General features: G+C 45.5%; 1 protein-coding gene across 3 annotated transcripts in view; it reads left to right on the top strand.

Moving 5' to 3' along the window:
- The window catches only part of ABAT (4-aminobutyrate aminotransferase), a 718,549-nt gene that overhangs the window by 404,149 nt on the left and 299,945 nt on the right, over positions 1-14,455 (top strand). The gene's annotated exons all lie outside the window — the stretch shown is intronic.

The following is a 14,455-nucleotide window of genomic DNA, read 5'->3' as shown; positions in this document are numbered from 1 at the left end:
TGCTCTACTGTATCATTTTCACTGGAGGTCTTTAGCTAGTTCCCTGTAGAAGGGTGGTAGGGTGCTGCTTTGGTGAAAAGACAGGTCTGTGGGCTTCCAGGGTCATATTTCCTATTGTTCCCCTGCTTTTTCTAATGACTGCTATAAGATAATTGAAGGATAGTTTAGACACAGTGCTTGGCTATCTTGGTTCTTGTGTTGTGCAGCCTCTTGGCTCTGTCAGTCTCTTCCTGGCTTACTGCTATACTGAAATTGCATAGGCTGATTAAGGAATGGTGCTGGTAGCTATTACTATATATGTATATATACACATATATATCATCCAGGTGCCCTTTCCTCTGGGTGGGTATAGCTTGGTAGGCGTTTCCATAGGAAATGCCTTTTTTGTGTTGCTGATAGATTAGGCACCATTTGACGAATCTCCACAAAACTTTCTCAAAAAGTACTCTTTTTTGCCTAGTTTGTGCATGGAAAGTTTGAGGGTGATCTGTCAAATGGGAGGCTGAGAAAAAAGGGGAGTCCCAAAACACAAAATCCCTATGTTTTTTCCACAGACTTCTTTAGACAGTGCTACTGCGAAAACGTCTAAACTGAATTACACCAGTTTTGGCAGGAAGCTAGATCTTGGGTCCGCAGATTGTGCTTTTTGTGATTTGGTGTTAATCTGCTCATGTATATCTGGATGGCTGGGTCTGCAAGTGTCTGTTGGTGGTACTAAGAACACTAAAGTCCATGATCTAAGAGTGCGATCAGGTGTTGGGTTGCTTCTTTCAGGGCAGGGAGCTGTCACTTATCTATTAGGATATAGTCAAGTCTAGCGTATGTTTTATGGGTCCCAGAGAAGTAAGAAAAGTCCCAAGTGAGAGGTTAGCAGGTTCTCCATGCATCAACCAGACACATGTCTTCCAACAGGGTCTTATTCGCTAGGGACAGGACTGTTGAGCCTCCTCTTCATGTCTGGTCCACATCCAGCTGTGGATCGAAGACCAGGTTAAGGTCTCCTCCTAGGATTAGAAGGGTATTGGACCAAGCCAAGATGACACATAGTGCCTCTGTAAGGAGTGGGTCCTGCTGCTGGTTGGAGCTATAAAACAGAGGTCAGGGTCTCTCAGCAAACCCTGCAAGGCCACCCACCTCTCATTAGCAGCATCCCATCCACCACATAGGGGCAGTGACTGTGTACGAGGATGCCTACTTCCGCCGTTCTCTTGTGGCCCACGGAGAAATACTGATGTGAAAAGTCTTGGGATTCAAGGGGGAATGGTCTAAGTGTATCAATTGGGTTTCCTGCAGGAACCCTATATCAGCTTGGAGGAGGGACAATTAATGTTGGACTGAACATCATTTGAAGCCCTGCTGTTTAGACCTTAAAAGGGAAAAATACTGGATTTTATTGATTTTCCAATTTTTTTTACCAGCATTGACATAGAAATACAGGCAAGGGTGGTAAATATGGTGGCCACCCTAATTTATTGTGAAAGGGATGTTACATGACCTGCATATATTTAAGATGTGTATGGTTGCCACTGTGTTTTTTTACCGACATGGCCAGTATTTTAGTGTCCTGGCCGGTACAAAAATGAGGAAGATCACCTAAAGGCAGTTATTTTTCCCCTTATCTGTACATAAATTTAAACAGTGAATATAAGAATGCACTTTAAATGTCCCCATGCTGACTTAATAAATCCTAACTTATAATTAAAGCAAACAAAAAGACTTGCTCCCTCTCTATACACGCCAGAGAAATTTGAGATCTGCTACATAACTGATTACGAGTTTGGTGGTACTAAGAACACTACATTCGCGGTGGAGGTCCAACTGCTGCAGTCCTGGCTGTCCAACATCCAAATTACTAGCCTGGCGGTTGGACCACCAGGAGACCACTGACACGCTAGGATCATTGATCCCGACAGGTTGGCAGCAATGCATGTCATGGTCAGCCACGGTGGTGCCGACTTCAGCACCGCCATGCTGATCACAACTTTCCTTTCTGCCAGACTTTTCATGGCTGTGTCACTGCCATGAAAAGGCTGGCGGAAAGGCAGACATAGGAACACAGGGGGGCCCCTGCACTGCTCATGCCCTTGGGCAGACAGTGCGCATTCCGTGTGTGCTGGCGGCGCAGGCAATGCAGTCTGCATTGACCTCAGCTCCCTTTGAGCCGAGGCCGATGCAGGTTGCACCGCCTGTGCCGCCAGCCCTGCAGGGAAGTTGTAATTCGGTGGGGGGGCGGGGTCACCGGTTTGGTGACGGCCTACTCCCCGCAACATTGGCAGTCCGACAGTCCACCGCCAATGTTATTATTAGGTCCTTAGTCCCCTGTTCTGAAGTTAAAAAAATGATATAAGGGGCAGGCTAGGGATACTCTGCCCCTTGGGCATCATGGGGGAGACCCAGAGGGAGCCCAATAGTGCCAAAATTTAAAATAAATCTGCACATTTATTGCAATACTAGAGGAGTTCCGTTTGACTGTGGCAAAAAAAAATAAGCAAGAAATTGGCTGCTGCCTTTTTGTGATATATAATATATATAAATATATGTAAATATATATTTGGGATGTGAGAAGGGGGTGTCAGTACGGCCTCTTTTATTTTGCTAATAACTTTGGCGCTGGTTTACCAATCTTCACAAAACTTCACAAATAGTTTCTCCTTTTGGCCTTGCTGGGGCTTGAAAAGTTTTGGGGTGATCTGTCAAGCAGTGGTCAAGGAAAAGGGGGAGGGTCTCCAAAACACAAAATCCCTATGCATTGTCCATGCGCTTTTTCAGGCAGCATTACCACAAAAACTGCTTAACAGGATGCTAACACATTCTTTGCGTGCTTACCAAGGTAAAAGTGGACCCAGCAGCATTAATTAGAACCTGACCTTAAAATGAGTACCTATGGGGCCCTATCAACTCATGTTGATACTTATACAGAAAAAAAAAACACTAATCGTATTTCTGAACAGTGACTGCCAGTGATGTAGTTCCTGTGAACATTTCATTTGTTTTCCTTAGTGTTGTATTCCCTAAGAGTGATTACCTTTTTCAGGGTGTTGTGCTTCTGCAATTTTATTCATACAGTATATAGCCACCTCTACGTGCGTCTGTGTGAGATCAGGATGTGGGTTGGTGGTTGTTTCTAATGTGTCACGATTAAGACCTCTGGAGTTGAGTCTGAAGGCAGTGCAACCTTCTCACGGTGCCTATCAGTGGGTCATAATAGCGTTCGGAACACATCCAATCCTGGGCCTCTCTGCAGAGGGCACAAAGCAACAATCATGTCTGGCAATTTTATAGAAAGGTTTGTGAAGGAGGTACAAGTTTTGACAGGGCAAAAGTGAAATAAAACTTATTGCTTAGAGGTGATGTGAGTGCATTGTGTGTGTGTGTGTGTGTGTGGGGGGAGGGTGATGAAGGGAAGGAGATGCAAGGTAGTACATGCAGGAGAGTGGGAGAAGAGGGTACTAGCGAGGAATGAGATGAGGTATTGGATATGTAGATAGAAATATGCAGTGGAGAAAGAGGGTGTAAGTGTTTAATAGAGTAAGGGTCTGTTTTATAGTTTGGCGGAGGGGGTTACTCCGTCACAAATGTGACATATTCGCCTGCCTTAGTACAATTTCATTATGGCCTATGGAACTTGTAATACGGCAGACGGGATATCTGTCACTGTTGTGATGGCGTAACCCCTTTGCTAAACTCTAAATCAGGCCCCTAGAGACTTCAGAGGAAAATGGTGTTAAGGAAGAACAGGAATTATTCAGATACTCGAAAGTCCACTAACTCTTCTAACTCTTCCACAGACCTTGATAATGTTTAATTTACAGTCTAAATTTTTCAGAATTTAACATTTCAATTTTTCTTTTTTTTTTTAAACATGTCTTCATTAAAATGTTTAATGTGCTCGTAACAGACATTACAGTTGCATATCACTGAGCAGCTCTTAACATGCCACGCAGGGCACGGTCTCTTGCAATGTGCTGGGCTGTTGCATACATGATGCAAAACACAGTGTAAATACATCGGCAACTAATACAGTGTAGTAAAAAACAGTAATCAACATACTGAAACTGATAAACAAGAAAAACAGCTCAACTGAGTTCAGCCCTATCAACGGGGAGGTCAGGGCAGGAGAACAGTGGCCAAAGGACGGCAGTTAGGCCCCTTGGGGGTAAGGGAGGGAGAAGGCAGGGCGGCTGCGGGAATCCGTGTAACTACCTACCCACCACTGCCGCCCTCCATGAAGGAGCTCTCCTCACATAAGGTTTGTTTGGGTTCAGACATGACTCTGGCCCTGGAGCCATCGACATGTAATGTCTCAGGTCTCCGGCCCCCTGGAACCGTGCATGGGGTCAGCTTCACTAGTGGGATTCTCTGACAAAACAGCCAACATTGCCACCCATGCAGCGAAGTCCCAGTCAGCGTTTATATCGCTTCGCACATCGCGTAGGTGCCTCTCTTCCGCCACACCCCACTCCAGGACATTTGCCAACAACCTGCAAGTGCAGCGGGCTGTGCCCAATATATAGCTATATGGCGCTTGACCACAACCAGCCCCAGGAAGGCCAGCCTATGATGAATACGGGCTCCAGGGGGTGGCGCCAGGGACATCCCCAGCAGGCAGTGCTCCACTGAGGACTGACTCCAGCACCACCCCGGTGACACCCCGCAGCCTCCCCGGACCTTTGTCCAGTAAGCCATAAGGGCACTGCAGTCGCACGTCATATGAAAGAAGGTCTCTGATGACAATCTGCATCAATGGCACAGGGCTGAGCCATCCTGTCGGTTCTGTATAGACGCCGAGGAGTTAGGTAGGCCTGGTGGAGGTAGTAAAATTGCTTAAGTTTAAATCCTGCATTGCTAGCCACCTCCTTCACTTGGGTGAATGCACGTCTCCAGACACACATTGAGAGCTCTGCTGTCAGTGACTCCATCCATCTGTTTTGAAATGTAGTGGTGTCTGTGTGGCGGTCCCCTGTAAGGGCTGCGTAAAAGTGGGATATCATGCCTTTTTAGGACCTGGATCCAGCACCGTCAGTAGCATCTGAGACTACTTAGGCTCAGGGGGAATGTCAGCCAAATCTCTTGGACCGTTTGAGATATTTTGGCCTATTGGAGGAACTGCCCCTCAAGTAAGCCAAATGCAGTCTGTGCCTCTGCAGTCGGGAGAATCATGCCGTTGTGGAATAAGTCGCCCAGCACAGTGCAGCCATGGGCATACCACTACGACAGGTCCATGACCGATTGTATATCGTGTATAGGTTTCAGCCACCTCAATGGCAATATCCTAGCGTAGGGGGCCCAGCCAAACTACCGTGTCACGACCTGCTTCCACACCTCAGTCTCCTGCCGAACAACAAAGGGGCAACCAGCGGGGACCCCCGTCCCCAACATGAGGTAGTGGGGAAGCTCCACCTCATCACCCCATGAGCCCAGTAAGGCTTTCTCCACATTGGGGCCATCAGCCCACCACATGGCTGCATACTGAAGCAGGCTGGTGAAATAATACAGTTGGATATCCTGTAAACATAAACCCCCTAAATCCATGTTCAGTTTCAAAATGTCCAACTTGACTCTTCTACGCTTACCAGCCCACACTAGGGACACCAGGAGTGTGTTGAGCTGAGGGAAAATGGAAGGGGGAATCCCAAATCAATTCTAATTATTCACAGCAAAATCATTGCAACTTATTTATCTGATACTGCTAATAAGCATTGGCAAAGGAATAGATGTGGCTTTTTTGTTGCATGTCCGTTATTGTGTGATGTGTCTGGATTCAATAGCAGACAGCTCACATGAAGACACCAACATCCTACTCGGAAAGCATGGCAGGGGAAGTGCAGGATTTTAGTTTAAATATTTGAAGCCACACCTCTGTTTACGTTGGCCACACTTTTTGGAAAATATTCCTAGTTACACTTCTAAGATCTTGCCTCATTTATGTCTGAATACATTTTTATGAAAATTTTTCCATTGCAGGGAATTATCCTGAGTACATCATATGCAGATAAGACAAGTTTTGCAATGAACAACTTACTAACTCCCCCCAAATGCCCCCCTGCCGACCTGTCCCCCAACCTCTCCAGCACTCCCAGCGTTTCTTAGCCCAGCAGTGTCCCCAGCCTAGAATGTTTGAGTCTCTCCAGCAGCCCCACCCGGGTCCCATTGGTGTCTGTGATGATTACAGCTGGTGGTGTAATAGTTATCTTGCTTTGAGGGGTGTAAGAATTTTAATACTTGAAGATACATTGGTCAGGTCAGCTCCCTAAAGTCTCTGCCGAAGAAGTCTAAGAGGTGAGACCTTTATTTGGAGAAAATCCTCTCCTCCGCTGTGCTACTTTAGACAGTTTCTACATGCCAAGAACCCACCACAAGCGGTCAATCCATTGTGTTCCAATGGTAAGGTTTGTTGGTCTAAGAGGCTGAGAATAGTTTGTTTCGCTGCCATTAGGTGGTAAGCGATCAGTTTCCTAATGTACCCTGCAATGGGTACGCCTCTGGAATAGCAAGATAACCACCGCCCAACTTGATTTGTCCGACCCAGTGATTTGCTTGATGGAGGATAGTATGGTGGTCCATAAGGGTTGGAGTCTGGCCTGATGCACTCTCTGCAGGTTCACTATCATCCTGCCTGCTTTATTAGCATGTTTGTAACATTTGTTATCAGTGTGAGATAAGAGAAATGCTGATATGTCCATTTGTTTCAAAGGTACAGATTTGGCCCAAGACACACAAGAATTTTCCTCCAAATCTTGGGGGAGTGGGGCATTTTGTGAACTGTTTCAAGCTTCTCAAGCTCCTCGCCTAGGTTAAGACCGTTTTCCTCCCAGAGTTTCCGGAGACATACAGCCTCTGCTATAAGAGTCCCAAAGGATCATCTCACCTCCTCGGTATCATTATGTCGGAGGAAATGCTTGATCACCTTTTTTACAATAGTGACCGGCACTGGGTCTCTCAAGAAGGAATCTTGGAGGTGCCTTGTTTTGGTAGGGCTGGGTCTCTGGGTGACTAAGTTGGTCAGTGTGTAGGCATCAGGTCCATGATCTCAGAGTAGTGCGATCAGGTGTTGGGTTGCTTCTTTCAGGGCAGGGAGCCGTCACTTATCTATTAGGATATAGTCAAGTCTAGCGTATGTTTTATGGGCCCCAGAGAAGTAAGAAAAGTCCCAAGTGAGAGGATAGCAGGTTCTCCATGCATCAACCAGACACATGTCTTCCAACAGTGTCTTATTCGCTAGGGACAGGGCTGTTGAGCCTCCTCTTCATGTCTGGTCCACATCCAGCTGTGGATCGAAGACCAGGTTAAGGTTTCCTCCTAGGATTAGAAGGGTATTGGACCAAGCCAAGATGACACATAGTGCCTCTGTAAGGAGTGGGTCCTGCTGCTGGTTGGAGCTGTAAAACAGAGGTCTGGGTCTCTCAGCAAACCCCGCAAGGCTTCCCACCTCCCATTAGCAGCATCCCATCCACCACAAAGGGGCAGTGACGGTGTATGAGGATGCCTACTCCCGTTGTTCTCTTGTGGCCCACGGAGAAATACTGATGTGAAAAGTCTTGGGATTCAAGCGGGAATGGTCTAAGTGCAGCAATTGGGTTTCCTGCAGGAACCCTATATAGGCTTGGAACAGGAACAATTAATTTAGGACTGAACATTGTTTGAAGCCCTGCTGTTTAGACCTTAAAAGGGAAAAATACTGGATTTTGTTGATTTTCCTAATTTCTTTACTAGCATTGACTTAGAAATACAGGCAAGGGTGGTAAATATGGTGGCCACCTTAATTTATTGTGAAAGGGATGTTAAATGACCTACATATATTTAAGATGTGTATGGTTGCCACTGTGTTTTTTTACTGACATGGCTAGTATTTTAGTGTTCTGGCGGTACAAAAATGAGGAAGATCACCTAAAGGCAGTTATTGTTCCCCTTATCTGTACATAACTTTAAACAGTGAATATAAGAATGCACTTTAAATGTTCCCATGATGACTTAATAAATCCCAACTGATAATTAAAACAAACTAAATGACTTGCTCCCTCTCTAAACGCGCCAGAGAAATTTGATATCTGCTACATAACTGCTCACCCATCAACAGACCTGCTGTTCCTGACCGACATCTGTCTGACTCCTTTGTCGGCCCCTGACGTTACAAAGGCAATCCCCTCACAAATACAAGACAGGACAGGACAAACAGACTATAGGCAGACTTGTTATCATCTTCAAAGAATCCATCTAATGCTCCACTACCTTGAAAAGCACCACCGGGGCCACGCATCATCTTTGGAGGCACCACCATGGACTTGGCCTTTCACCCTGCTATCCTCAACTCCAGTGTCTTCCTCCTTCTCTGTGACCTCATCTACCACCTGGAGAACCTCACACCACTGCAGAAACACCATCATCAAATCTTCCCTACGGGGCTTGAACAAGATGTTAGAAGTATTCTAGTATTCCTGGCCTTGACAAAAAAACAGCCTCCCCGAATCCATCTCCATTTTCAAAACCCAGATCACCAACTGCACAAATACCCTGGCTTCTCTGAAAGCCAACAAAGCCACAAGAACCAGACCGAAAGCAAACTAGCACATGGAAGAGCTCAGACTCACCAAATGAAACTCCAAGCAACATAAACACAGATGGAGACAAAGTCTGAACAAACTAACAAGAGCACCTACAAATCATCTTAAGTTGGTACTATCAGCAAACTAGAACCGCCAAAGGTCCCAAACTCACCGACCACATCAAAAGCAGCATCAACAGCGCCAAGGAAATCTTTGCCATTGTGAAAGACTTCATTTCTCTGGTCATAAGCTCCACCATCGTAGCTTCCTCTTATGACATCTGCACCCAGCTATCCCTATTCTTCAACAACGGACTCACCAGCATCTTTGAAAACTTTGACCCCAACCAAACCCTTCGACCCACGGAGCCCTTCTGCCTTTCTCTACTATCACCAAGAGGACTACCCAGGCCACCTGGCCTACCATCACCACTCAACAAACCTCAATGACCATGCAGTACTTACACTCTGGAGCACCCTCAGCACCCTGGCCCCACCTCATTGTCATCAAAGTACTAGATCCCATCAGCGCAGCCTTCACTCCGATCCTGAACTAATCAGTCATCACAGCCACCTACCTGGGCTCCTAGAAATACACCACAGTACTCCCCCTCCTCAAGAAATGCTCAGCAGATCTAAAGATGCTAGCCAACTATCGGTCTATCTCCCTGCTACCTTACCTGGCAAAACTCACAGAAAAGATGATAAACAACACCTAGCCACCCACCTCACTGACAACCACCTCCTCAACAACACTCATTCGAGATTCAGGCCCAGTCACAGTACAAAGTGCACCCTCATCTCTACCATGATTATGGACAGAGTTGACACTTCTGCCCTTATCCTACTGAATTTTCAACGGCCTTCGACACCGTCTCTCTCCCATTCTTAACCAACAACTGCATGAAGCTGGCATCCAAGGTCAAACACTATGCTGGATTGGCTCCTATTGACAGGCTTCACCATGTAGGTCAGTCGGGCCTCCTTCACCTCAGATGTTGTCAACCTGATCTGTGGAGTTCCAAAAGGATCCTCACTCAGCCCCACTCTGTTCAATGCCTACATGACCCCCCTACCAGCATCATCTGCACCCAAGGAATCAACATTTTCTCCTATGCTGACGACATCCAGTTCATACCCTCCCTCTCAGACAAGACGCCAAACATCCGGACAAGTTTTTCCACCTGCATATCTGAAGTAGCTAATTGGATGAAAACCAACTGCTTCTAGATCAGCACAGACAAGACGGAAGTAGTAATCTTTGGCAAAAGCACCTCGATCTGCAACTTCACCTCGTGGCCTTCGGAACTCGGATCCATTCCCCTCCCAACAACACACGCAAAGAACCTTGGATTAGGAATCGAAAACCAATTTACCATAACCTGCCAAGTGAATGAAGTCATCGTCTTTTGCTTCCACACACACAAAATGCTCAAGACTATCTTCAAATGACCCCATCAGCACTTACAGAGCCGTCACCCAAGCCATCATTACCAGCAAGCTGGACTACGGCAATGCACTCTATGCTCAAATCAACACTCAGCTGACCAGAAGACTCTACACCATACAAAACTCTGCTGCTAGGCTCACCCTCAATCTCCCACACAGCACTCACAACACCACCACCCCCACCTCCACCTCAAAGACCTCCACTGGCTCCAAATTCACAAAAGAACATTCTTCAAACTCCTCACATACCAATCAAAGCCTTACACAACATTAGCCCCTCATACCTAAAACACCACATAAATCTCAACAACCCTACCAGTCAACTTTTCTGAGCTAAACTCCTACTCGCACACAGCTTTTGCATTTGCAGAACCAGAAATGGGTGTTGTGCCTTCTCCTACTTCACACCTAAAATCTAGAGCGACCTTTCCCAGCATGAGAGCCTCTTCTTCACTTCCTAAGTTCCACAAGACACTCAAGACTTGGCTTTTCACTTAGCCCTGATACTGGCTGAGCCCATTCATCCCCAAGATACCCTCCCGGGAGAGTTGTATGCTATACAGATACACATAACAGAGATCAGCCATGTTAAAAGTACACACATGTGACTTTCTATAAAGTCATATTTAAGTATCATGTCTGGGCTTTTGTAGAATCTTAAAACATGACCAAATCACCAGTATATTTTTTTTTATCTAGGAAAGGTATCAACCCCAAACATAGAAAAGGCAAATGTGAAAGGACATTCATTTAAGAAGCACCTGAGTTTCTCCTGCGGATTGCACCACGTTATTCTAAACTAGTCATCCGTGCTGGGTTATAGGGCGCCATTGAACAAGACTGCATCGCAGGCCAAGTAGGCACCATACTTTCTCCTCAAGGTCTCGGCTGCGCCTCTGAACACAGTAAAATTATCCTTACTGTCTTTATTACTGGGCCCAGGCACACATGGCGATCGGCCTGGGACAAATCCTAGCGCTAGGAGAAAAATAATCTACCTAGAAGTTACATTTTGACTTCAACATGTTAACTTTAATGGAACGAATGGGTGGTAGTGTTCTAAGGGGCTGGTAAAATATAGGCCCGCATTCTAGAAACATCTCACAACGTCGCACCAGTTGCACAGACTGCAGTTCGCGTGACCTTTGCAGAAGCTGTAAGGCAGTCGCAGCCTATGAAGGGATACATTTCTCAGAAAGTCTGTGCCTAGAAGCGATATCTGGTATGGCCGAGCGCATTATGCTGATGTGCCCTCCTGACTTCGTCTGATTTTAAAGGGTTTAGCCTTTATGTTATTTCTCTGCTATTACACACATGGATGACTTGTAGCTTCAGGAAGAGAAAAAGTTCTGAAGAAAGCTAATGATTCATGTCTGCATTCTGGCTTTGAATGCTGCTGGGTAAGGTCCCTTTAGCACCATTGTGCTCAGTAATAGTACCGCCTGCTACTTAAATAGCTACAAAATGGCTGAACTGCATTTGCAAAAGACTTTTTTTTCGATTTTCACTGTCCAGTGACATGCTAAGACACATACATAAGCACACACACGTTTCTTCATATATGTCTGAAGATTCATCTATTTGTACACATAGCGCGAAAAAGCAGCGTATTTTAGAGTTATATATCATGTTTGTTTTCTATATTCCAGTGACTCATTTATTCTAGAACTTTCATTTCTAGTTTGTATTCAATTTAGCCTTTATTTCTGCTCTGACTTCATTTGTAGAGCACTGAGGGACATATTTATGACTCGTTTTAGATCCCTCTTGCACCATGCAGTGTTGTGCAAGAGCGACGCAAATGCAAAATAAGGTTTATGAAGCCACGCAAGGATACCTTGAGTGGCCCTGCGTGGCTTCGTAAATCTTGAGTAATGTAACACAGAGCAAATCACTGTGTTGCCTTACTCTGCTCAGTGAGTCGTTTCTATGGGTTTCATCCATGGATTTTGACGCATCCCCAGATTTAAAAGAACAGGCAAACCTGGGAATGCGCCAAAAAGATGCGCCTCCCCAAGAGAGGCGTAACCAGGAGAAATATCTATTTCTCCTCGTTTTTAACTCTTACTGTAAGTGCTGCATTCTGCAGCACACAGAGAAAGAGAAAAAAGATTCCAAGGATTATTTCTGTACAGGAAGGTGCCCCTTATTGCACAGAAACGATCCTGCATGCAACCCAAGCACTCTTGCACCATGGTGCAAAGGGGCCTGCTTTGACGCTATGCAGCCAAAAGAATGCCAGCACAGGGGAAAAGGCAGGAACGCACCATTGGACAGATTTACTAAAAAGTGGCGCAGCGCTGTGCTGTGTCAAAATTGGCAGCGCTGCACTGTGTCACCTTTGAATCATAGGGATGCGCCATACTTACTAGAATACAGCACAACCCTGCGTTTCCCCCTGCGCTGGCACTAAATTGAGTTGCCTAGCGCCAATGCAGCATCCTTGCACCACTGTGCAAGGATGTCTGGGTTTAGGGCTTTGATAGTTTATATGCAGAAGGTGTCCCTTCCTGAACATAAACAATCACTAACGGCGATTTGGCGCTGCAGCACACACAGAAGTGCCAAAGCGTAATTTTGAAATTATTGTTTATGTGCAGGGAGGGACACCTTCCCGCACATAAACAATAGTTTTTGGCATTTTGCGCTTTCTATGTGTGCTGTGTAATGCAGCACACGTAGGAAAAGCAACAAACTAGAAGGACTAAAAGTATTCCTCCTAGTTGCGCCTTGCTAACGCCACCCCATTGCACGTCCCTTCCATGCAAAGGGCTGCGTGTGAAGGGGCTGTATTTACAAGGTGGCGTTAAGCCACAAAAAGTGGCTTAACGCCATCTTGTAAATACGGCGCAGGGCATTGCGCCACCATAGCGCCATGAAAAGTGGCGCTAGGGGCTCTCAAATATGCCCCATATTCTTTTAAATACAATGCATTCCTGCCCTTTCCCTGTCATGCAGTGCAGCAACATGACTTGACATTTCACATAAATATGCCCCTTAATGTGATGCTTAGATCTACCCAATGTGCTGCACCACTTTTGAAAAAAATCAGGATCTGGGTTTGGGGTGCTGGTTTAAACATTTTTGCCAGGCTGCTTTTAGTTCCCCAGTCCAGCCCTGCCCTTTCTCCCCTCTCCCCTCAATCAAAAATCTCACGCCATTTTGACATAAGTTCATGTCAGATGTGGAAGAACCACACCATCACCATGTCTAGTTTTTGCCATTTTAGTGGAGAGAAAAAGCGCTTTGACCTGTTGTAAGAATTGTGGGCTTTTAATCACGCCCATCACTTTCATAGGTTTGTGGGCTTGCCTTTCAAAAATCCTTTATTATCATTGGTAAATGCTTTACATTTGTCCCTCATTGGGGCAGTTTTGTTACCGCCTTGCAGACTGCACCCTGTTTCTTGGAAAATTGCACGATTCCCGATATGTTTGACTGTGAGCGAACTCCTTTTTCCTTTTGTGTCTCTCTTTTGCACTCATGCTCATGGTGGCCATGGCGCTTTGAATTGACTCTTATGTCAACTGTTTTACTTTTCATTTTCAACTTAAGTGGCAAGGAAAGTCCAGTTAGGAATTTACAACGATAATAGTTCTAACTCAAGCAAATGCAAGACCCATTGCATTGCAAATGCTTGTTTTAAAATCTTTTTAGTGTTTTTTTCTTTAATGATTATAATAATACAGAATCAGACAGTAGCGTAGCAAGGATGCCATGGACCCTGGGTCAAGCAAGGAAAATGGCCCCTTTGACTGCTCATGGGGTAGTAAAATACAGCATTGCGAGGGTACAATTGTCCTTTAAGTGGTCTGAGCCTCGGTGCCACTGCACTACAACTGGTAGCAAAGTCCCTGCAACCCGAATACAACGTATATAACACTACATGATGATTGGTCAGTTCAGTAAACAGTTCTTTGGAGTAGTTAACAAATTCAGTTCTGTAGCCTACTGCATGAAATGTCAGTTCCAGCTGTGGGATTCGTCATGGCTCTTGTACATGTGTTAGCGTGGCGTGTTTATCCGGCGATTTAGAGAGAGTGCAGAAAGAGTCAGCTTAAGTTGTATCGCAGGAAGAGTCTTTTAACGACTTTGGAAAAGGAGGGCATGGATTGAGTTCACATTCTTTTGCTGATGTTTCTTCGTGTTAATTATGAGGACAGATGAGATAGTGAGTTTTTTAATTTACAACTGGAACGTACCCCTGAGGTTCTATGCATTTCAAAGTCACAGTGGTCCATAACACGGCCACGCAAGTAGCTTGATTATGTTTGCATGGAATAGCACCAAATGAAACCAGTTGCAAAGAGGGGCATAACAAAATTGTCTGATATTTCCTTGCATAATGTATGGTACTTTGGCGAAAATCACACATAATGTGACCTACCCTATGAAGAAAGGTGATGTAAATCTATATCATGTTTAGTGGCACTCAAACACAGCATTATTCATGTGTGCATGGCC

The sequence above is a fragment of the Pleurodeles waltl genome, chromosome 10 (genome assembly GCF_031143425.1).
Source record: "Pleurodeles waltl isolate 20211129_DDA chromosome 10, aPleWal1.hap1.20221129, whole genome shotgun sequence".
NCBI classification, from domain to species: Eukaryota; Metazoa; Chordata; class Amphibia; order Caudata; family Salamandridae; genus Pleurodeles; species Pleurodeles waltl.
Note: the sequence above shows the minus strand (reverse complement) of the source record. Positions and strands in the feature narration are given on the sequence as shown.